Source organism: Equus asinus, chromosome 13 (assembly GCF_041296235.1).
Source record: "Equus asinus isolate D_3611 breed Donkey chromosome 13, EquAss-T2T_v2, whole genome shotgun sequence".
Classification (NCBI taxonomy): Eukaryota; Metazoa; Chordata; class Mammalia; order Perissodactyla; family Equidae; genus Equus; species Equus asinus.
The window spans coordinates 22,022,285-22,047,709 of NC_091802.1; the positions used below are offsets into that span (position 1 = coordinate 22,022,285).

At 37.5% G+C, this 25,425-nt stretch overlaps 1 long non-coding RNA gene across 1 annotated transcript; it reads left to right on the forward strand.

Annotated features, from left to right (window-relative positions):
* The first annotated feature begins 18,054 nt into the window (after positions 1-18,054).
* On the forward strand, positions 18,055-25,210 carry LOC106844622 (uncharacterized). The gene is made up of 3 exons (XR_011493706.1): positions 18,055-18,188; positions 21,560-21,658; positions 23,580-25,210. It is a non-coding gene; the product is annotated as an uncharacterized lncRNA (long non-coding RNA).
* Positions 25,211-25,425: the final 215 nt, after the last annotated feature.

Here is a 25,425-nt window from a genome sequence, read left to right on the forward strand (position 1 = left end):
ACGATGATCTAGCTGCAGGTTGTAGGTGGGATAAATACAGGGATTAGTGTTAGCATCAGGATTTCAGTTCCTAGAAGGACTTTTGGGCAGTGCAATAGCCCAAGAAGATTGAGATCACAAAAGTAAAACTTGAGAACAATCTAAACATGTTTGGGTAGGGGCCTGTATCTTGGAAATAGTCATAATAGGTGACTATTACTCTGGTGTTTGAAAGAGGTTATTCTACTTCGGGTTCATAGCACAGTTCCTGGCACATAGTGGGCAATAAAGGTTTGTTATATTGAGTAGGTTCATCTCTGATGTCATCCTCAAATAAAAAAATGCTGTGATAATGGTGAGGATATTAAAGCTTACGTCAGTCCTCTGTTTCTCAATCAGTAAATAGTGGTGAGACAAAATGGCAAAGTATTTAACTCAAGTAGTTCATTATTACTAAGAGCATATAATCTTTTACCTGCTTCCTGGAAATTTGAAGTTCATACTGTTCCTTTTCTAAAATTTTGATTTAAAGCATTACGTATCACTTTAAAAAATCTGATGTGGATCAGATAAAAAAGCAATAGTTCCCTGCCCCTCCCCCAGTCACAGTCCTACGGAAGAACTACTTTTAACAGTATTTCTTTTGGCTTCACCTCAGTATATGTAAATAACATCCTTCTGTTATTAAGTTATTAGTATCTACTCTACTAATTTCCACTATCTTAGGTAAAGTTTTAGCTCACTTGTTCCCTCTCTACTGCACCTTCCCTCTTGATGTAATTGTTTCATTTATGTCTGTAAATATCTTTTTTCCTTGTTCCATCAATTAAAAACAGTATCTCAACTCATCACTTGATAAATTAAAAGATATCATCCTTTACTCTTCTGGTCTTTTTCCACCCTTCACTTCCTACTTTGGACATTTATACTTTTTGCAGTGTTGAGGCTGGGGCATTTGCATTTTGTTCTGTAAGCATAATTAACTTCTGTGTTTTGTAGATTAGTTTGAAAATTGACAAAGATTTATTATGATTGTAATATTACTGAAAAGGCCAAGAAGGGAGCCGGCCTGGTGGCGCAGCAGTTAAGTGTGCACGTTCCACTTTGGTGGCCCAGGGTTCTCCAGTTCAGATCCCGGGTGCGGACATGGCACCACTTGGCAAGCCATGCTGTGGTAGGTGTCCCACATATAAAGTAGAGGAAGATGGGCACGGATGTTAGCTCAGGGCCAGTCTTCCTCAGAAAAAAAGAGGAGGATTGGTGGCAGTTGTTAGCTCAGGGCTAATCTTCCTCAAAAAAAAAAAAGACCAAGAAGTGGAGTGTGATTACGTTTCCTTTCTACTAAGGCTTTTTGTGTTTCCTGGAATCAGTCTGTCTCTCTGTCCCTCTGTCTCTTTGCCTCCTCTTATTACATGCTTTGGTTCTTCTGAATTTTCAAGGACAGTGTCAGTCTCGGGCATCTTTTTCCTTTTGATTGTGTGCCTTTTATAAGAAAATTATCATGTAATGTTATAAAAGTTTGTTTGCAAATCCTGGATGCTTTCTGAAAGACGTCTCCATATTCAGAACTGAGAATTATGTTCCCAGCCTCCTCTCAAATGACAGATGCTACTGTGAAACCATGTTAACCTCCTTGTTGGGCAGTTAACTGAGATTAGCCCACAGCAAGGTTATGTCAGGAAGAAAAAATTTGCAATGTATGTGTGTGTATATATATATGTATACGTATCTACATATACACACACACAGAATATTTAAAGCTTTTAGCGGACTAGAAAAATGTAATCAAGTGGGAAAATGGGCAGAAAGTGTCAACTGGCAATTAACAGAAGACTAGAATGGCTAATAAATATAGCTCATCTTCACTAGCAGTCAGGGAAATGCAAGTTAAAACAACAGTGGAATACCATTTCAAAAGCCTATAGATTTGGCAAAAATTAAAGTCTGGCAGTAAAAAATGTTGGCGAAGATGTGGAACAATATATACTCTAATGCACTGCCACTGGGATTGTCTTTGTTTGGATGCACATTCTGGTTGTTGTAACAAAAACCCAACTGTAACATGGTTTAATAAAGTGGAAATTTTTCTCTCTTGTAACAGTCCAAACATAGGGCTGATACAGTGTTTGTGACACTGGTTCCCTTTAATTTGTTGATCCATCAGCTTTAGTAGGCACCTTCATTCTCTGATTCCATGATAGCCACTCCAGCTACTGCTGTCATATCTGCATACAACCAACAAGAAGGGGAAGGTCCATCTGCTGTGCTTAAGGGTGTGACCTAGAAGTGGCCTGGTTACTTCTACTCATGTATCACTGGCCAGAACTTAGGCACATGGCCACAGATAGTTAAAAGAAATAATGAGAAGTGGTATTATATTCTGGTTGTCTAAGCACCCATCTAAAATTTGGAGGATCTATTACTGAAGGAAGAAGGGGAGAATTAATATTTTGGACCCCTTAGCAGATGTTGCCACATAGAGTAAACAAGTCCAATCACTTTCGAGAGCAGTTTGGCAATATTTAGTGAAGTTGGAGATGGACATATCCCTAGACCCGCCAGTTCCACTTCTGGATATATATGTTTGAGAAACCAGACGTGCACAAGGAGATGTACAAAATTCCTTACTGTGGTATTGTAACTGAAAAATTGGAAATAACTAAAATGTTCATTAATAGAGGGATGGATAGTTTAAATATGTATAGATAAATGCAGAAAAATACAGCAGTTAAAATGAACTTAGAGTTATATGTATCAACATGGATAAATATCAAGTAACATTGTGTGATAAAAGCAAGTTGCATAAATATATGTACAATATGGCGTTTAAATAATTTTGGAAAACATGCAACATGATAGTATTTATGCATACATATATATGTAACAAAAGTATGAAGACTTAGATAGAAATGATAAATGTCAAATTTAGGGTAGAAGTTCTCTTGGGTGGGGGGAATAAACAAAGTACTTCAACTGTGTCATGTTGTATTTCTTAAAGATCTGTAGCAAATACTGCAAAATGCTAAAGCTAGGTGGTGGGTATGTGGGTATACTATATATGTTTGCAATATTTTATAAATAAGAAAATAGCACGTGTTCCCATGGAGCATACAGTCTAGTGGAAGAAACAGACAACTGAATAGTTTTCGCGATGTAAAATGTGGTATAAGAGGGGTGTACAAAGGGCTGTAAAAGTAGAAGTGGGGCACTTCTTAACTCTGCCTGATGGTGGTAGGTTGAAGAGAGAAGACTGCATAGAAGTGATACCTGAGTCTTGAAGGATAAGTTGGAGTTTGTTGGGCAGACAGTGGATAGAGTGGGAGAAGGATAATCAATTGCAGAGAGAACAGCATATAGCAAAGGCCAGTGTTTGCATGACAGACATTTTATTCTCTGTGTCCAAATGAAACTGGCAAATTGATCTAAGCAAGTCGCAGCTCTCCTTTAGGTAATCCAACTACCATTCTGCATGAAAAGTCAATTTCGGAGGAAATAACTAAACTTTCAGAGGCAGGATTCTTATTGAAATTACTGGGCAAACCAAAGCCAGAATTAACAGATACAAGATCTATCGAGGATTTAGCTTCGACTATCAAACCTAAAAGTACAAGATAACAGTCCTCACTGGATTCTTATCCAGTCTGTTTTTGCAAGAGTGGGGAGTATCTAAAGTGTAGCTGATCCGCATAACTAGGGATATCAGATTGGTTTATAGGTGCTGTTTTGGGTTATGTGTTTTCTGGTTAGAACACCATTAGGCCACCCTGCCATTGCATTCTTGGTTAGCACCTGGGTTACAGCTTAATCTAAATAATACGTTATACCACATTGCAAATGCTGAAGTATTTTTAAGTAAATTATAGACACTTTTTCCTTCACCTCAGTTAGGCATCCTCAGTTTTTAAAAGTAAGTATAAGGTACCCCAAACACCCATAACTAGGTATTACCAGGTCTATTTTAAAACTCTCTAAGTGCTTCCTTGAGGATTTCATTCTGGCAAAGGTAGTGAGTGGATAAAAAGTATTGATATTTGTCTCCTTACTCTTCTTACATCATCTGGTTTTTTCGTAATCATTAGAAACTTGTCTGAGTTTTTGCTGGAAAGTGTTCTTTCCCTGAAACATGAGACAATGGTTACTCTGGGGTTGGCACCAAAGTTACTGAAAACATTATGTAACATAATTTATTACATTAATTGATGTGCAAGTAGTGAAGCTTTGCTATGATACTTAAGATGTTTTTGAAATTTAGGATTTTATTTTCAGTGTACATACTTATTCCCAGAAGGACTTCACAATTTGAAAATGAAATATTTTGTTATAGGACTTGAGCAATTTAATATGCATCATCAAATTGGTGATATATAAAGATACTTCCCCTGTAATAAATACTATCATCTTATTCATATAAATTTCATCAAACTAATTATGCTTTTAGATAAAAGTCAGTACAAATTTTAGACCAATATTTTCTTAGCCAACTGCTTTTAGGCCTCATGTATTACTGAAAAATTATTTTAAAGATCTCTATTTTAGAGACATGGACAGAATTCTGATTTTCATTCAAAAATATTTACGAGCCCTTTGCACAGTTAAAACTAAATTTGAGGTATTTTGTTTTCACTTAAAGAAACTTAGAAAAAAAATGAGTAGGAAGTTGTTAAATGGGATAATAGTGTTAGGAGACTTGATATCTACAAAATGAAGTCATTGTTAGAGAATTTACTTTGATATTTATCCAGATTGCCTCTGTTTTGCTCTTGTCCTCCCTGGTCAAATTCACATATGACGTCTTTGGATTGCTTCTCTGACTCAGCCTTGGTATCTTCTCTCTCGAGTGAGGCACTGGTAAGAAACACTCTACTCTAGTGGTGGGAAAACCTTAGTCCTGGGAAACCAAGTCACCTGAACTGGTTCTTCCCAACTCCTCACCAGGAGGAGACCACACATTTAGCTTGTGTTTTGGTTTAACCCTAGCAGGGTTAAAAGTTTTATGTTTAGGATCAGAACTACTGTATCCTGTTTGAAGACTGCAATTTTTTTTATCCTACTTAAAGTTACCGTCTTTATAGAACCATAAGATATTAGAACTACAAGGCACCTTAAAGATCTAGCCTAACCTCATTCTACAAAAATGCAGAGAGAGGAACTGCTTGAAGCAAGTGTACAACAGGGCAAATTGGAACCTGTAAACAAATTAGCAGCAAATGCTTAGTTCTTTGTAAATATGACACTTTAGGCTACCATTTCTTTAATAATGACTATGGTTTTTCCCCCTGACTTGTAAACATATGTGTTTCTCACTTTTTGGTCTTGTTTACTTGAAATTCTTTTTAGAAGTGAAGGACAGGGGCCAGCCCAGTGGCGCAGTGGTTAAGTTTGTTCGTTTAGCTTCGTTGGCCCGGGGTTCATGGGTTCGGATCCTTGGTGTGGATCTACACACTGTTTGTCAAGCCATGCTGTGGTAGACAACCCACATATAAAGTAGAGGAAGATGGACACGGATGTTAGCTCAGGGCCAGTCTTCCTCGGCAAAAAAAAAAGAGGAGGATTGGTGGCAGATGTTAGCTCAGGGCTAATCTTCCTCAAAAAAAAAAAGAAAGAAAGAAATGAAGGAGATAGGGTTCTCAAGGTGATATAGCATTTTTACTTTTTATACTGGAAATTTGTAATGCAAATTTCTAAAATATTTAATCATCACAAAGACTTACTAAAGCCCCATTTCATCTTAGAAGTGTTCCTTAAATTTTTGTGCATTAGAATTTTATCAGTAATTTCCTGCCTTCCTGAAAATGAACTCTTACTTTGCCAATTTATTATACTTCATACACCTTCAATTCTTTTTTGCCTTGTGTACACCAAACGGCATCTGGTAATTTCCATTCTTGTCTCCGACTCAATTAGTGCTGTGCTTTTTACATGCTCTCTTGAAATTAATGATTGGAGATTTGTAAAGGGTATTAGGTACAGTTTTTAAATTTTATGCAAGCCTAGCCAATACATTTGCCTTAATTTTATTGCTGACAGACCATATCTAAACGTGGAAGAAAAAGCAGGTGATGCGTGTAACTAAAGAAATTTAAATTGTATTGAAAACTGTATTCCTATTAAGTTTGTTCCAGACAGTTTGCTATGTATCTTTGGTATTTCCCCTCATCTTCTGGTAATTTAAATGGGAGAGTCTCTGTTTTTATTAGTCTTCCTATCTTTAAATAATGTTTATATATATATTTAATATATGTATTTCTTGATTCATCAAGGATGAAATTGAGTGGTTCACTCTATTAAATGTGAGGAAGGAAGTTATATTTATGTTTCTTCTCATCCTCTTAACCTCTTTTTTTTGGTGTTTACATTTTAGTTAATATTATTGTAGCTTATTCATGAATTGTAGCATATTTACATTCTGCTTTGTAGCTGTAATTCCAAATCAAAAGTGTGGTTTTTTTTTCATTAGTTGGTTGATTGGATGATATCTTCAGGTACGTTTTTGAGAAAGGATGTGTATAGCTGATGTATATCTTGAATCTTTGAGAATCTTTTTCTTTTCTTTCTTTCTTTTTTTTTTGTGAGGAAGATTGGCCCTTAGCTAACATCTGTTGCCATTCTTCCTCTTTTTGCTTGAGGAAGATTGTCACTGAGCTAACAACTGTCCAGTCTTCTCTTTTGTATGTGGAACACTGCTACAGCACGGCTTGATGAGCAGTTTGTAGGTCTGTGCCCAGGATCAGAACCTGTGAACCCAAGGCTGCCAAAGCAGAGTGCATGAACTTTACGACTACACCACCAGGCTGGCCCCAAGAACGTTTTCCTGTTGCCTTCAAACAAGATCAACACTTAGGCTTGACAAACAATTCTCATCAATACTCTTAAGTTCTCAGTCTCTTGGCATCTAATGTTGCTACAAATGAGACCAAAGCCAGCCTTATTTCTCCCCTTTATAGATAAACTGACTGTTGTCTGTATTTTGATATGATTTATTTATTTATTTTTTTTTTTTAAAGATTTTATTTTTTCCTTTTTCTCCCCAAAGCCCCCCGGCACATAGTTGTGTATTCTTCGTTGTGGGTTCTTCTAGTTGTGGCATGTGGGACGCTGCCTCAGCGTGGTCTGATGAGCAGTGCCATGTCCGCGCCCAGGATTCGAACTAACGAAACACTGGGCCGCCTGCTGCGGAGCGCGTGAACTTAACCACTCGGCCACGGGGCCAGCCCCGATATGATTTATTTTTAATCCCTGAAGTTCTTCACTACCTTAATAGGGAACTATTTTCCTGTTTGTCAATTATTTTTTCTCAGTGTAAGATGAACCTGTAACATACTTAAATACACACACTAAAGGAAGTTAGAGCTGTCAGAATTCCTGTCTGGCCCTTGGAGCACTTTTTAGATAGAATGAAGAGGTAGGTCCTCATCCTATGGCTTTAAAATAGGGAGATGGCAAATCTCTGAAATTAGCAGCGTCTAGTGCCTTCCTGCAGGGCTATGATGAGTAGTATTTTGAGGCCAACTAGGCTTGTTGGGAAAGAGTACTGTGATTGATTAGTGATGCCTGCCTCAGGTGAGGGAGAGTATGGTAGTATCTAATATGCCAGGTAACTGACAACCCTGCTAAACTTAAGAGCTATCTTAGATTGTCCTCGTGAGAAGATCAGGTGCATGATTGGAGACCAGTGAGGGCCCTTTAAATCCAATGATGTCAGCCAAATACAGGAGAAGCCCCAAGGCTGCTAAGACTATAGACTTCAGGGAGCCAGTGCTGCTCTCGCTATGCTACTTATTAGCTCAGAAGCCATAAATAACCTTCTGTGGCCTACAGCGTAATGTTCAAACCCCTCCTTAGCTAATTATGGCCTTCAGGCTCTCTTTGATATATCTTATAATGCAGTTACTCCAAACTAATTGCTATTCCCTGTACATTTTTTTTTAGATTGGCACCTGAGCTAACAACCATTGCCAATCTTTTTTTTTTTTTTCTGCTTTTTCTCCCCAAATCTCTTCCAGTACATAGTTGTATATTTAGTCGTGGGTCCTTCTAGTTGTGGCATGTGGGACGCCACCTCAGCATGGCCTAATGAGCGGTGCCATGTCTGTGCCCAGGATCTGAACCGGGGAAACCCTGGGCTGCCGAAGCAGAGTGCACGAACTTAACCACTTGGCCACGGGGCTGGCCCTGCCCTGTACATTTCTATAATCTTTTCTTAACATGTGTCTACTTTCCCAGGATATGTGGAATGCCCTTAAGGAATTAGAAAGTCAAAGTTGAAAGAACCTTTAGATATCCTGTCAGTGGCTTCCAGTCCTGGGTATACATCAGAGTCACTTGGAACACTTTTAAAAAAATATATTTTTGGGGCTGGCCCCGTGGCTGAGTGGTTAAGTTCACGCGCTCCACTGCAGGCGGCCCAGTGTTTCGTTGGTTTGAATCCTGGTCGCGGACATGGCACTGCTCATCAAACCACTCTGAGGCAGCGTCCCACATGCCACAACTAAAAGGACCCACAACGAAGAATACACAACTATGTACTGGGGGGCTTTGGGGAGAAAAAGGAAAAAAAAAACCTTTAAAAAATATATATTTTTTTTCACGGGCCAGCCCAGTGGCACAGTGGTTAAGTTCACACATTCTGCTTTGGTGACCTGGGATTCACTAGTTTGGATCCCAGGTGCGGAACTAGCACTGCTTGGCAAGCCAGGCTGTGGCAGGCGTCCCACATATAAAGTAGAGGAAGATGGGCACAGATGTTCGCTCAGGGCCAGTCTTCCTCAGCAGAAAGAGGAGGATTGGTGGCAGATGTTAGCTCAGGGCTAATCTTACTCAAAAAAAAAAAAAAGTGTCAGGGGCTGGCTGAGGAGCTGAGTTCTTGCTCTCCGCTTTGGCAGCCCAGGGTTTTGCTGCTTCAGATCCTGGGCGTGGACATGGCACCACTCATTGGGCCATGCTGAGGTGGCGTCCCACATAGCTCAACCAGAGGCACTCCAAACTAGAATGTACAACTGTGTACTCGGGGGCTTTGGGGAGAAGAAGAAAACAAAAAGATTGGCAACAGATGTTAGCTCAAGTGCCAATCTCTAAAATATCTACCTACCTACCTACCTGCCTACCTACCTACCTATCTACCTGTCTTTAGGTCTCATCCCTAGAGGTTTTTGCTTCAAGAGGTCTGGGAAACAGATTTGGCATGTGTATTTTTATTTTTCAAATTTTATTTCTGTTTATTTTCCTTTAGTCTTTGTCTACTCATATTTGTAATAGTGGACATAGTTTTATAATTTCCTGTTTGTTACATTTTTCTATGTTGCTGCAATCTCCACAATTACTATTAGAAAGGCTGCATAATTTATTTACCCACTTCTTGATTATTGATAACTTAAGTTTACTACATTTTACTTTTATAAATGATTATGCTATGAATATCTTCTTGCATATAGCATTTGTATTTTTTCAAGTGAACTAAACTGGACATTTTACGTAAGAGTAAACTGACGCCTAGAGAGGTAAGTGGCTTGCTTCTTGTTAGGCAGTTAAGAAATGGAGGAGCAAAGTTTGAACCTGATCATCCGACTCCTGATGCAGTGCTCCTTCTACCACCCGTACTTTTACACCTTGTCCTTCATATTCTTTCTCTGCGCAACCAGATCCTATCCATCCTACAAAAATTTGTGTAAATATCACTTGCTTTGCAAAGCCATTCCTCACTCATCCACTTGGAAGAAATTTGTCTTCTTGAATGTCCTTAGTTATCTACAGCTCTTTTTTCCTTTTTCACTTTTGACCTTATCTGATAATTACACTCTTATGTCTTAGGTCCCTTGCTAGAGGCAGTACGCACAGTGGTTAGGATTTGGGGCTCTGGAACTGTTTGGAGTTTCTGTTTCAACACGTCCTAGCTATGTGAACTTGGGCAAATTACTCAACCTCTAAGCCTGAGTTTTCTCACCTTTAGGATGGGATTAAGTGAGATATTAATGTAAAATGCCCAGCACGATATCTGGCATACTGCATGCAATCTATTTTAATTGTATTTGTTAATATTGTTTATAATAAGAATATAATTCATGGTAGGCTCCTTGAGAGCCAGATCTAGTGCTCAACACAGTGTTTGGGTATATAGTGGGCTCAATAAATATTTGATGAGTGAACAAGAAAATTAATATTTAAGTTATATAATCTCTCCCGATACTTAAAATAATGACTGATTTATAAGAGCCCCTGGGCAAAGGTTTAGTATGACACTACTGGTACCCTTTCAGGCAATAGTTCACACTCGCCTTGCTGGCAGCCAGCCTAACCAGCTTGTCCATAGTGCTTAGCCACTCAGAACACAACACCTTGGAATTATGTATATTCTAATTAGGCATTTCTGGTCCAGACACAACTTTTGTGAGGCCAACCTATCAAAATTTTATTTTTTGGAGTTGGTGGGGAAGAAACTTTTATTTATTTGAGATTGAGTTGAGGTTATTATTCATGGATTTGTTTTTGTAATTTAGTGACCAGTCTCTTAGTTTTACTTGACCAAGAAATTTGGATCTGAAGTAGACTGCTTTTGCTGTTTTTTGAAAAAGTTGATAGTTTTTATCATTGAGTCTAGGGTACATTGTTTTAAAGTTTTAATATTTTGAGGAAATTGACAGCTAGGAGAAAAAGGAATGAATTTGTCCTTAATAATACCTTGAATTTATATTAATATCTCTTTTTATATGCAAATTGCTTCTTTCTTGAGGAGTTAGGCAGATTTCCATAGTTTGCTGTTTGTTAATTAACGTCCACATCTAATACTAGAAAATAGGACTAGAGTATAACACTAAAATATCTAAAGTTTGATTTCATGGATCTTCATCTGTGTTGGTGATAGAGTCCAATGCTCTGAATGTATGGACTTATGTGTATGGCTCCCTGTCTGACTTGGGTCACTATTCTCCACTGCTGGGGCCACTCAGTCTCAACCACAGACCCAACTAAACCTCAGGCTCAGGACTGACCTCCTCTCCGCCTTCAGCTGTTGAACTCATTCTGACTTTAGTGTAGTTTCAGTATCTGAGCACATGGCTTATTTCCACCTTCTCTGCCATACTCCAGCTTTCAGAACTAACCCTCTTTCTTGGCCTACCTGATATCAAGTTCATTAGGGACTGCTTGCTCTCACTGCTGCCATCTGTGAGCTCCCAGCTCAGCTGATGCTCCCCCTTCTGCTGCCAGATCTCTCTTAGAGTTCTTAATTAACTGCTAAACCACCTCAGTTTCCATGAATGACAAAGGACAGAACAGACCAAAGAGACATAGACTGAAGCAAACTAAAGTTGATACCCGTGTACCCCACCTCCTCCAGGACTGCCCCCACTGCCTTACTGCGGAACAGCTGCCATTTCATCTGTGATGATACCATTCTACCAAGTATTGCATCACTGGTCTTTTCTCACAGGCTCATTAGATGTGACTGAATATTTGTTTCACTTCTTCCCTCTGGTTCCAGTGAATCCAGAGAACATTTTAGGATGCTGGCAAACAAGTGATTGAAATGTGGAGGCTTTTCCAGTTCCCTCTATCAGAATTGGGTTCTTTCTCCTATTTGCATCTATAATTCCATTATTTATTTGCCTCTGTTATAGTAAATATGTAGTAAAGAGAGTAAATGTTAAAAAATTTTAAAAGCTTGATTTTTTTCTAATTATAAAATACATTCTTATTTTCAAAAATGTAGAAATAAGGTATGATGTCTGATTGAGGTATTAAAATGAGTTCATGAATTCTTCTGCCTCACACACCTAGCAATAGCAGATAAAATGGTTAAAGAAAAACTGGATACATTTATGTAACTAAAGATGGAAGAGAAAGCCGGTCAGTGGGGCTCACCGTGGGGCTCAGGCTCTAGGTTGAGAACCAGGGTGGCTAGAACCATGGTGTGACCTCTGTTGAGAAAACAGACCTCCTTGAGAGCTCCATCACTGAGGCAGACGAGCTAGGAATAGTGATCAAAGCCAGGGCCTGGAGTGGGTGTCAGCTTGTTCACAGGCTGATAAAACTGTTGACTCTCTTTCTGGGACTGTTGCTTTGTAAAAAACTGGGCCCAATGAGAGAGAAGGAGAAAAACAGAGCTTTTTTTTTTTTTTTTTTTTTAACCAAAACAGCCGAGTAGCCTGTTGGCTCAGTGACTGGATCTGTCATATAAGGGTATCATAACAGTAGGCTCAAAACACTACTTAAGACCTACTTCTTGTGCTCTGGAGGAACTTTTGGAGACAACTGTGAACATTCCAGGTAGAGTGGGCTAAGAAAAAGAAAAGGGAGAGATTTTAAAAACAAGCAGACAAAACCTTAACCTTAACTATAACCTTTCCTTCAAAGATGCTGAGAAATGTAATGCTAAGGACAGCCCTCTGCCCTGCCCACCAAATAATAATCCAGAACATGATTTACACCAGATGAAAATAATTTATAGGACAATATGATACATGTCAAAGAGATAAGTGAAAGAATAACATCTATTTAAAAAGAAAAGTTATGAAACAAAACAGGCAGCAATAGGTGCCAGCCCTGTGGCTGAGTGGTTAAGTTCATGCACTCTGCTTTGGCGGCCTAGGGTTTCGCCAGTTCAAATCCTGAGCACAGACATGGCGCTGCTCATCAAGCCATGCTGAGGCAGCATCCCACATGCCACAACTAGAAGGACCCACAGCTAACTATGTACCAGGGGTCTTTGGGGAGAAAAAGGAAAAATAAAATCTTAGTACATAGTTGTATATTCTTCGTTGTGGGTCCTTCTAGTTGTGGCATGTGGGACGCTGCCTTAGCGTGGTTCGATGAGCAGTGCCATGTCCACGCCCAGGATTCGAACCGACGAAACACTGGGCTGCCTGCAGCGGAGTGCACGAACTTAACCACTCGGCCACGGGGCCAGCCCCGCCTATCAGGAATTTTGATATGTAAAGTATGATTATCAAAATAAAACATAGCAACTCTAACATGGATCTGTTGAGAATCAGTGAATTGGGAGATACTAAAGAATTTTTCTATATTGTAGTGCTGTGAATAGATAAGAATTATGAAATGTTAGAGGATTAATTGAAAGACTCCAACATATATCTAATGGGAGTTTGAGAGCAGGGTTTCTGAGCCTCAACACTATTGTCATTTGGGTGAAATAATTCTTTGTTGTGGGGACCTACCCTGTGCTTTGTAGGATGTTTAGCAGCATCCCTGGCCATTTTCTCCTAGATGCTAGTAGGACAGCCCCCCTCCCAGTTGTGACAACGAAGTTGTCTGCAGACACTGCCAAATTCCTTGGTTGAGAACACTGTTCTAGAGGAATTGAGTGGAGGGAATAGCAGACAAGTAGTATTTGAGACGACAAGCACTGAGAATTTTCTAGAATTCAAAAAAATGCAGGAGTTTTTTAGATTACATGTCCTTCCCTGAGGACCAGGCAAGATAAATGATAAATTCATCACCACACACATCATTGTGAAACTGTGCGACCTCAAGATAAAGATAAGAGAAGGCGTTATCTACAAAGGGCCACCAAATACTCTGTCAGCTGACTTCTCATTAGCAGCATTAGAGGCCAGAAAACAACGAAGTAATGGCTCTCAAATGCTGAAGGAAAATATGTCAACCTAGAACTTTATTGACAGCTAAACTAACATTCAAGAATGAATGCAAATTATAAACATCTTTAGACATGAGTTTTAAACAGACCTTTGCTTAAAAAGATATTTCAAAAAGAAAAGTGAATCCAGAGGGAAGATATGGAAGTAAAGAAGCAAAGATAGTTTCTATAATGGGAGAGGTAGTGGCTAAAAAAATAACCTGAACATAGAAGTTGATTTAACATCAATACATTTAAATCAACTATTGATTGTAAACACTTTTTTTTGGGATAAAAGGCTGAAATAAAAATTTAAACCAACAGTTTCAAATGATCTGGAGGTCCCTTTATATCCTTAAAAATTGTTGAGGGCCCAAAGGGCTTTTGTTGTGTGGATTATATCAATATTTACCATATTAGAAATTAAAACTATTTAAAAATATTATTTAATTTAGAAATAATTAACCCAGTACAAGTTAACATTTTCATGAAAAATATTTTCCAGGACAAAAATTTGAGTGGCATTATTTGTACATTTTTGCAAATCTCTTTAATGTTTGGCTTAATAGAGAACAACTGGATTCTTATATGTGAATCATATGTTAATCTTCATATGTATTCTTATATATGAATCACATTATTCATAAGAAATTCTTATTTATGAATTGAAATACAGGAGAAAATTCAGCCTCACACAGATATCTAAAAGGGTGTATTTTAATAGCCTTTTTACTGGAAAGCATACATTTTGTTTGGTTCTGAGGAAGATTATCCCGGAGCTATCATCTGTTGCCAATCTTCCTCTTTTTGCTTGAGGAAGATTGTCAGTGAGCTAACATCTGTGCCAATTTTTCTCTGTTTTGTGTGGGATGCTGCCACAGCGTGGCTTGACAAGCAGTGCTAGGTCCACACCAGGGATCCAAACCTGCAAACCCTGGGCTGCTGAAGTGGAGTGCACAAACTCAACCACTACGCCACTGGGCCAGCCCCAAAACCTTACATTTTTTTGTTGCAACAAATACTGAGTTGTTTTTCTTGAAGTGACAGGCTCACTTCATTTTCAAGGAACTGTCTGTCAAATACCCATGTCTGTAGAACCATGGTTTGTCTACCAGTTCTTTGAAATAAAAATGTTCTGTGAAAAAAAAGTGGCTAGTTAAGCTCAACTCAATCACACAAGTGCTTTTCCATGTGACAACCATCGTAATTCTCTGTGCAGTAGAGGTGCTTTATGCAAGCTTCCCCTGTCGTTGCTCAGGATTTTAAAAAGATGTGTATTCATAGGTCAAAATTTAATAAAAGTAACAATTTTTACTGCCTCATCAAGGGCATTCTTGCGTGTAACTTTTTTTTCTTCTGTGAGTTCAGGACAGGGAAGAGTACAGTGACTACTGGGACAGTTGGTGCCATTGCCTTGATTCATGGTAAGGCACCAGCTGCTTTACCCATCATTGCTTTTGTATCATGAATGCAAATGTCAACAGAGTGGGAGAAAAGCAACATCTTAATATTTTTATAAAAATAGCCTTAATCTTGCAGATTCTTGAAAGGGTCTTGGGAGCACACTCTGAGAACTGCTGCTCTAAAAGTAAGAGACAGGACCTGTTCAATGGTGTACTAAGAACCTCTTCATGTCTGGGTGGAAGACAAACATGGCTACACAACATTTAGAATACATGTAAAGTTAAGTATGTCCTTTAAAAACAAGAGTAGCAGGTCTGGCCCCGTGGCCGAGTGGTTAAGTTTGCATGATCCGCTCCGGCGGCCCAGGGTTTCGCCAGTTTGGATCCTGGGTGCGGACATGGCTCCGCTCATCATCATATTGAGGCAGCGTCCCACATACCACAACTAGAAGGACCCACAACTAAAATATACAACTATGTACTGGGGGGATTTGAGGAGGAAAAGCAAAAAAAAAAAACCCAAAAACCCTAAAAAATAAAAAAACAAGAGTAGCTACTTAAAAAAAAAAACACATCTATAGTTTCCAAACAAGCAGAGCTATAAAAGGGAATATAGAAATCTGTCAATTCAATAGAAAGCAGGAAAGGAGAAAGAGTTAGAAAAAGGGATAACAGAAATATACAGAAAGTGCTGTATAATCAGTGCTATATCAGCAGTCACAATAAATGTACAACGATCTAACTCCTCTGTAAAAGATTAGTTTTTCATATTGAGTTTTAAGAAAATCCATCTGTGTGCTGCTTAAAAGAGATACGATTAAAACCTAATTTTGAAAAATGTTGAAAATAATTTAGGCAGGTGCTAAAAGAAAGCTGTGCAGCAATATTATTAGACAAAATAACATTTGAGGCAAAAACCATTGATTGGGATAAAGAGAGTAGCTAGTGGTAAAGGAAATGATCTACTAGGAAGACATAAAAGTAAAAAACTGCATCTTCCCATGTATTCATTGACAGTTGCAAGGGGAAATGGACAGATTGCCTGGTCATGGGAGAAAATTTTGGTGCAGCTCTATCAGAAATTGGTATAGCAGACTAAAGAAAAAACATTTAAGAAAAGCATTCTTTCACACAAGTTACAATTAGTACATGTAACGGAATAAACTGTAATAACAACCAACTCATTCCATGATGCTTGTTGCAAGATTCCAACCATAATACAAGAATGGAGACGGGCAGTTCAAGAAAGAAAATTAGAAACCATTCTTATGAGTACAGATTAAAGAAAAACAAGATTCCAACAAATTTAGCAGTGTACTCAATGATATGTAATGGACCAGGAAGATTTATTCTGGGAATGCAAGAATTTAAAAATTCTTTCAAAACGTAAGTCGTGTTTATCACTCATCTGCTCAAAATTCTCCAGTGCAAAATGACAAAGTTCTGCCCCATGGGCCTCTGCACCTGTGGTTCCTTCAGCCTAGGATGGGTATTCTTAGATCTTTCCTCAAATGTCACCTCAATGAGCCCTTCCCTGACTATCCTACTTAATTCTCATTTTTTAGCTAACACGCCTTATCTTCCTGCTCTGCTTTGCTTTCCTCCAGAACACTTATCATGACCTGTTGTACTATGTATTTTATTTTCTTGTTTCTTGTCTGTCTCCCCAACTAGAATTTAAACATCATGAGGACAGGGATTGTTGTCTTACTGTTGCCCCCTGTTTTCCCAGAGTCTCGAACAGTGCCTGGCACGTCACAGGCACTCAATAAATATTTGTTAAATGAATAGACGAATAAATGCCTCAACGTCAGAAAATCTACCAACAGATTAAATGAGAAAAATCATGATAATCTCATACATGGAAGAAGAATTTGATAACATTGGTCACTCATTCATGATAAGAACTCTTAGCAAACAATAAATAGAAGAGAATTTCTTTAACTTATTAGCAATCAAAAACCTAGAGTTAACATAGTACTTAGTGAAACTTTAGGAACATTTCCATTAAAGTCAGAGCCAAGGCAGGAAAGTCCTGCTATCACCTATTCAATTGCATGTTACGACAAGAAAAAGTACTATAGGATATAAAAAATTGGGAAGTAAAACTAAAGCTGACCTATTTACAGAGGAGGTCTACACTGAATATTCAAGAGAATCTACAAACTATTAAAACTTAGAAAGTTCAGTGGGGTGACTATTAAAGATCAATATTCTCACAAATAATGGTTAGTACATATAATAGAAAAATGATCCAATTTATGATAGCAACCTAAACTGTGAACTCAGAAATTAATCTAATAAAAGATATGATAGTCTTGGGGCTAGCCCCATGGCATAGTGGTTAGATTTGGCATACTCTATTTTGGCTGCCCAGGTTTGTGGGTTCAGATCCCAAGCACAGACCTAGACCACTCATCAGCCATGCTGTGGCAGTGACCTATATATAAAATAGAGGAAGATTGCCACAGATGTTAGTTCAGGACTAATCTTCCTCAAAGAAAAAATGAAAAAGAGGAAAATTGGCAACAGATGTTAGCTCAGGGCTAATCTTCCTCAGCAAAAAAAAAGATGTGATAATCTTTTAAGGAAAAAATTACAAAGTATTATCAGGAAACAAAAAAGTTCTGACTAAATTGAGATATATTCATAGATGGGAAGATGTAATATCAGAAAAACGTCAATTCTCTCCAAATTAATCTCTAAATTAAGTGGTATGCCTAATGATTTCCCTTGGAACTTGACAAGCTTAACCCAAAATTCGTGTGAAAAAGCAAAAAGCCCAGAATAGTTGAGGCAACTTTAAAGAAAAAGAATAATGTGAGGAACATACCCCCATTGATATCAAGAACAATTATAAAGCCATAGTTGCTCTCAAGTCTAGGATAGTGCCTGAGACAGACAGTTCTCAATGAATATTTGCTAGGTAGATTGATGATGGATGGATGAATGGACTCTAATGCGTGGGGAACACGCAGATATGCAGGGTAACTCTGGATCGTACCAGACCTTATGTTACTTCTTGTCTGGGGACAGGATTAACTCTCGAACCAGTGGGGTAAGGAGTGAGCTGAACCTGAAGATGAGGGTGATTCAGAGGGCAAGGACCAGGGAAGTTTGGCTCTGAGAAAGGGCAGTGCAGAGAGCTGACTAATTTGTTTCCTTTGTCTACAGATACTTTGGCACCTTTAAGCAAATTCATACAATTTGAGTATGAGGTTTGTATTTGCTTAAAATTTTGCAAGTCTTTAACAGGAAGTTACTCTGTATTAAGTATGGTGTTTGTCTGGCTGAAATGTAAGAAAACTTTTTATTTGATGGGAAAGAAGTCTAAGATTTTTCTTGGGCTATCATGAAATTATGTTGGAAGGGTTGGTGTCACATACATACGTGATATGGAAACTATGAAAATATTCCACTGCATTGTTAATCATAACATTTAAAAAATGGTATTTTATTGTTACAGATTGTCTAGAGAGTATCTTTGCAAAAATACGGATGTGACTGTATTTATGACTAGAAAATAATTTGGCAAATGTTTATACCATTTTGTTTGTAATTATTGATTTTGTTTTAAGTTTAATTATTTTGACTTTATGATTGAAATAGTAGTATTTTAAATTGGGGGCATTTCATGTTTTGGAAATGAGGTTGTTTAGAAATGCCAGGTAAAGGATGAACATCATGGGGTTAAATTTGACCATATGTCATATAAGACTTAGTGATACTCTGATTTATATGTGGCAGTAACATGCCTTACAGAGGTGTCAGCCAATAGTAAGGTGCTCTTCTCTCTGGTAGCATTCTGTAATCAACTCTTACATGAAACTTTATAGTTTCCAAAGTACTTTTTTATTTTTAAAAATTCTTAAATTTTTTTTATTGTGATAAAATACATATAACATAAAATTTACCATCTTAACCATTTTTACATGTACAGTTCAGTGGTATTAAATACATTTATAATATGCAATCATCACCACCATCCATTCACAGAACTCTTTTCATCTTGTAAAATTGAAACTCTCTACTCATTAAACAATAACCCCCAATTTCCACACCCCCGGCCCATCCCCTAGCAATCACAATTCTACTTTCTGTCTCTGATTTTGACCAAGTACCTCATATAAGTGGAGTCATACAGTTCTTGTTCTTTTTGTGACTGGCTTGTTTTACTTAGTGTAATGTCCTCAACTTCATCCATGTTGTAGCATATGTTGTATGTCAGAATTTACTTCCTTTTTAAGGCTGAATAATATTCCATTGTATGTGTATGCCACATTTTGCTTATCTATTCACCCATGGATGGACACTTGGTTGCTTCCATGTTTTGGCTACTATGAATAATACAGCTATGAACATGGGAGGACACATATTTGTTTGAGACCCTGCTTTCAATTCTCTAGGGTATAAACCTTGAAGTGGAATTGTTGGATTATATAGTAATTCTATTTTCAATTTTTTGATGGACCACCATACTATTTTCCACAGTGGCTGTACCATTTTACATTCCCACCAACAGTGTACTGGGGTTCTGATTTCTCTACATCTTTGCCAACATTTCTTATTTTGTTTTTTTGATAGTGGGCATCCTAATGGGTGTGAAGTGGTTTCTCATTGTAGTTTTAATTTGCATTTCCTTAATGATTACTATGTTTAGCATCTTTTCATGTGCTTATTGACTATGTATATGTCTTTTTTGGAGAAATGTCTATTCAAGTCCTTTGCCCATTTTTGAGTCAGGTTGATTTTTTGTGGTTGGGTTTTGGAGTTCTCTCTATATTCTGGACATTAATCCCTTATCAGGTATATTATTTGCAAATATTTCCTCCCATTCTGTAGTTATCTTTTTACTCTTTTCATAGTGTCTTTTAATGCACAAAATTCTTAATTTTCATGAAGTCCAATTTATTTATTTTTTCTTTTGTTACCTGTAACTTTGTTGTCATAGCCAACAAATCATTGACAAATCCATTGTTGTCTCCAAAGTACTTTTGCATACCTTATTTCATTTGTGCCTCAAAGATATGTAAAGGAGATTTATTTCAATTCAGTGATCATTTATAGAGTGGGTTTTGTACTAGATTTTGGGGAAACCAAAGGTAAGACAAGGACCCTGACCTCAAGTAACATTGGAATATACAACCAGAGTGTAAATATGAAAACAGTGATTAGGGGAGAGTCACAGACTACTGGAATGTGGTAATGATAGATAGCAATGGCATTCATAGTCTGTTTTTGTTATATCTTTTTCTTTTTCTTTTTTCCCCCCAGTTTTATTGAGATATAATTCACATATAACATTGTCTAAGTTTAAGGTGTACAATGTGTTGATTTGGTATGTTTTTTATTTCAAGGAAGAATTGATGTTTTTTACACCACTTTGAAATTATTATCTCACAATTTATATAGCTGACTTGATATACTTCTGAAAGTTATGTTTTCCATAGTTATAATTTTTTCCTCTGAAAACCCTGAATGATATGTTAAAACATTCAGCCCGGGCCACCCTCCTTGATGTTGTCTTTGTGGAAGGAGTGATTAATCTATGTGCATAATTTGACTCCTTGCATCCAAAATGCAATTTTATTTATTGGAAATATTTAAGGTAATTAATTCTTTCTAGGCTTGTGTTTTTATTTTTAGATCTGAAAAAGATGAAGAGAAATAAAATGTGACAAGTCTAGTGGTTGAAGTATGTGAAACTTCAAACATCAATAAAAACAAAAGCCCTTGAGATGAAGAACAGAAAATCTGTGATTATTATCATTCTTAGCTCCACAGAGGTGTTGAAGTGATCAGGGTAGCAATAACATAATTAAGTGGAAATATATTTTTAAAATTCAAGAAATAGAGAAACCATTGCTTTAGGGTATGTCTCTTATATACACAGAAAAGTTTGGCTTTTTTCCAGTTAAGAACCAATGATGAATAAATAGTCCATTCATATTAATTACACTGAGTGCTCCTTTGAGCATTCATACATATCGTCTACATCATATACATATTACTACGTAATACATAATAATAGAAATAATATGTAATACAAAATAATACATGATTATACATATTAACTACACTGACACAAATCTGTGTAACAAAAGAAAGTATACAAATTTATTGCAGATTCTTTTGTTCCTTGTGTAGAATTCCTTACTTCATGTGAAAGTGACCCTGGGGCCACTACAACAAAAGCTTTGTTAGGAGTTCGTTTTCTTTTGGAATGGGCTCCCTGTATTCTGGTAATTTATTCTAACCGAATGCAACAATGGAACTCTTTAGAGCAATGCTACTGTCAAATCAGGGAAAGCTAGCTTTCAGGGTGATCCTGAGGCTCTGCTGTCTCTTTACCAAGGCCAAGTCAAGCTTTTCCACTGGAACTGGCCTTTGGAGGACAGATTTGCAATCCCTGGTAGGAGGCGTGTGTTAACATTGCCTAGTAATCATTTCTGTTTGCTTTTGTGGAATTCAGCTGCAGATTTTATCAGTGATTACCCGTGATCCCACATGTGGGGACATTGTGAGATTTTTGATAATTTTTTGGTAAGTCTCATGTTGGTACAATAATTTGGCTTCCTCTTTTGTGCAGGATTTGGAAATGAAAGTGGCATTCTATAGTTGAAAGAAGTTTTGTCATCAGTGATTTGGGTTTAAATCCGACTCTGAGTAGCAGTGTAACTCTGGGCAGGTAACTTAACCTCTCTGAATCTCCATTTCTTCATTTGTAAAAAAAGGCACTAATATTACCTTATAGGGTCTTATGAAAATTAAATAAAATCTTAACACAGTGCCTAGTGTATAATAAATACAAGTATTCTACTGTCAATAATGCAAACATCTAGGGCAATATTTGGCACATTTTATTTGCACCTCAGAGGTATGTAAACTCAGTCAAGCTGAGTTCCCTTCTAATATTAATTTCCCATTGTAAATACAGAGAAATTTTAGTAAAAATATTACTGTCCAATTTTTTGCAATTGTGTGTTGTTAATATTTGATCATCAAAGAAACTGTAAACATTATTGCATTCTGTTTTTTAATTTTGTTGCTAGATTTCTTTATTCAGTTGATATTAAAGTTAAATAAATGCATTCTTGTTTCTATTGCTTATAGCTTTTTAAAAATTTTTTAATTTTTTGTTATTATTTTTTTGGGTGAGGAAGATTGGTCCTGAGCTAATGTCTGTTGTCAGTCTTCCTCTTTTTACTTGAGGAAGATTGTCCCTGAACTAACATCTCTGTCAGTCTTCCTCTATTTTTTGTACATGAGATTCCATCACAGCATGGCTTGATGAGTGGTGTGTAGGTTTGTGTCCCAGAGCTGAACCCACGAACCCCGGACTGTTGAAGCCGAGTGTGCAAACTTAACCACTATACCACTGGGCTGGCCCCATTCGCTTATAGCTTTTAGACTAGAAATTGTTATGAAGAGTTGAGACTAGGACATACTTATAAGGGGTGTGAAAGAAATCTTATAAAGTAAAAATTAAGATTAGGCAATATTAGGTAGATATAAATGAATCAGAATGCATGGGATGAGTAGAATGCAAAGTGCTGTTGAAAAGCCTATGCCTCAGAGCTAACTGGCTATTTTTAAACAGAGTCCTGAAAAAAAATTATAAAGGAAAGTTTGGTTTGGGGAAGGACTCAGCTTTTGCAGGTGGAATGGAAAGAATTCTGAAGAAGAGCAGGGTTCCAAAGTACTTTGGAATTTTCAGGAGGCATGTAAGAGTATGAGGGATAGTCTCTGAATCTCCATGGGGAATTTACTTGATGGCTGTATTTTCAGGACCTGTTCACATTTTATTCATTCTTAAAGGCCTCTCTCAGTTGCCATTTCCTCCCAAAATCTTCCTCAGCCTTTCTACTAGCTGATAAAAATCCTCTCTCTTTGTACTACATAAAAGGAACTGTGGGTTTGGGGCAGCATTTTATTTATACTTCTCTTAAGAGAAGTTATGTTACAGTTGTTTGTGTCATATTCTTACATGAATGTGTCTGTCTCTTAAATCATGGTGAATTGTTAGGTGGGAAATATCTGGATTTGAATACCAGCTCTGATCTTTTCTAGCAACTTGTCTTTTTGTTACATAATGTCTATTGTCATAGACTTGTTGGGAGGATTAAATGGAATAAGATATGTAAAGTACCTTTATCATCTGCCGAACTGCAGGTTACAACCTAAAGGCATAGGGTTTCTGTTTGTTTCTCATTGCCAAGGGTTCTAAGGAAGTAGTTTGGAAAGGGCAATTTATAGATACCAGATGGAATCAAAAACCCAGGTGTACAAGGAATCATATGTAAGATCTCTGTCTTTTAATTTGACTGATTGATGAATACAGAGAAAATATGTGATATCAGGAAAAGCTGTCACTAGTCACTCAGATTACGAATACATTTACGATATACATTATATAATGGAAATGCTACCATCGTTTGTACCAGAAACAATTTCTGCTAGCAAAATTCTTTCTGACAACACAAAATTCTTCACAATTTGAACAGATATCTGTATTATTGAATTAGCCAAGTGAGAAGAGAAACATTCTAAAAATGGAGCTTGTGATTTACCTGACTTAAAGCTCTATCATTTGTCTCCTAACCCTGCAGCTCTATCAAGATTTTGGACAGAGTATGTCAGAATCATGTCTATAAGATTCAGTGTGGACTAATGCAAAGTGAGCCTGGACTGGAAGTCAGAAGAACTGGATACAAGTTCTAATGTTATCTGAGAGCAGGCCTCTGTTAATAGGTCTTGTTACCGTGGCAGAGACAACGGGAAAATATAGGCTAATCAGAAGCATTGTGCACAACAATGAAACCTTGCAACTCTATGTATATTGACGTGTGTGGGCGGGGGGGCATATCAGGTTACTCAAGATGGCTAAAACTGACTGAATCAGTAACCTCTAATCTGTAAAAAACAGCAGACTCCCTATAATTCCTTAAAATAAATGTGGGTTTGAGAGACTCTCCCTGAGATAAATAATACCCTGACCAGACTTCACAGATCTAACACTATGCTGGTAATTCTGTGTTGACATATCTTGAAGAAATGTTCATTAGGTCCTGAGAAGCAAAGGCAGGGAAGAGGTCCCTGGAGTTTACTAGCTTGTGCCAGATCATCAGGTAAAGATAGGAAAATTATTTGGCTGAAAAGATTTTTGAAAAAGGGACAGTGAAATGCTCTTGAGGTAAATCCAGGTAATGAAAAGATCAGGAAAAATTGACCCTGAAGAAAAAGAATTAAGGCGATATGGCGACTTCTGGAAAAGATAAAGCTACCAAATACCTCTGTGTGGAGATGGCTACCAAGAACATAGGCATTGAATGGTGGCATCTGAGTGAGTGGCCCACTTTGTTGGAGTTGCCCTCAGGTGAGGTAAGTTCATGTCTTGTCTCTCTCCTTGATCTTTATATAATCCCCTGGCGCTTTACACTGACTCCACGACTTCCTAATTGTGGCTTCTTGGCAAGTTCCTTAGCCTCTCTAAGCTAGCCTCAGTTTCCTCATCTGTAAAGCACAGATCTTTTATCTGATGTTTAAGGTTGTTTTAAGGATCAAGTGAAGTAATGTGTATGAAAGTTTCACTGTCAGTTCCTTGATAAGCTCTCCCATGGTAAGGCGCTCTTAAGATTGATGGGCAGAGCATAATGTCGTTTCACTGCTAGCATCTAGCAGCAATAACACTAGCACTTTGAGTCCTGTTCTTACTTGTGATCCTTATTTTTAATCGTTTGAATTCTACCTATTGATGAAGAACAAATGGAGCAAGCTGTGGGCATGAGGAAGCCCTTTATAAATAGTTGTGATGCTAATAATGCCCCAGTTCTTGCACAGGATGGGTATCCCAACAAGCCTCCCTAGTACAGAGGATAATTTCAGAAGCCCAAGGAGAAGCCTGAATACTCCTCACAAAGAGGCAAGTGTGTAAGCAACCAGTTCCTTCTTGTTTTTCTTTAACAGTATTATTGAAGTATATTTCCCATACCATACAATTCACCCATTTGAAGCGTAAAATTCAATGATTTGTAGTATATTTACAGAGTTGTGCCACCATCACCACAATCAATTTTAGAAATTCCAAACAGAAATTCTGTACCCATTGGCAGCCACTCTTCATTTCCCTCTGACGCACCCAGCCCTAGGCAATGATTAACCTACTTTTTGTCTGTGTGGATTAATTGCCTATTCTGGACATTTCACATAAATGGAATCATAAAATATATGATTTTTTGTGACTGGCTTCTTTCATTTAGTGTAATGTTGTCAAGGTTAATCCATGTTGTAGCATATATCAGTACTTCATTTTTATTGCCAAATAATATTCCATTGTATGGCTAGCCTACATTTTATTTATCCATTCATCAGTTGTTGATCATTTGTGCCAATTCTTCTGAACTCTCTCTTTTGCATTTGGTCTTCATAGAGAAGGGACTTGTAGAAGAGTGCCGT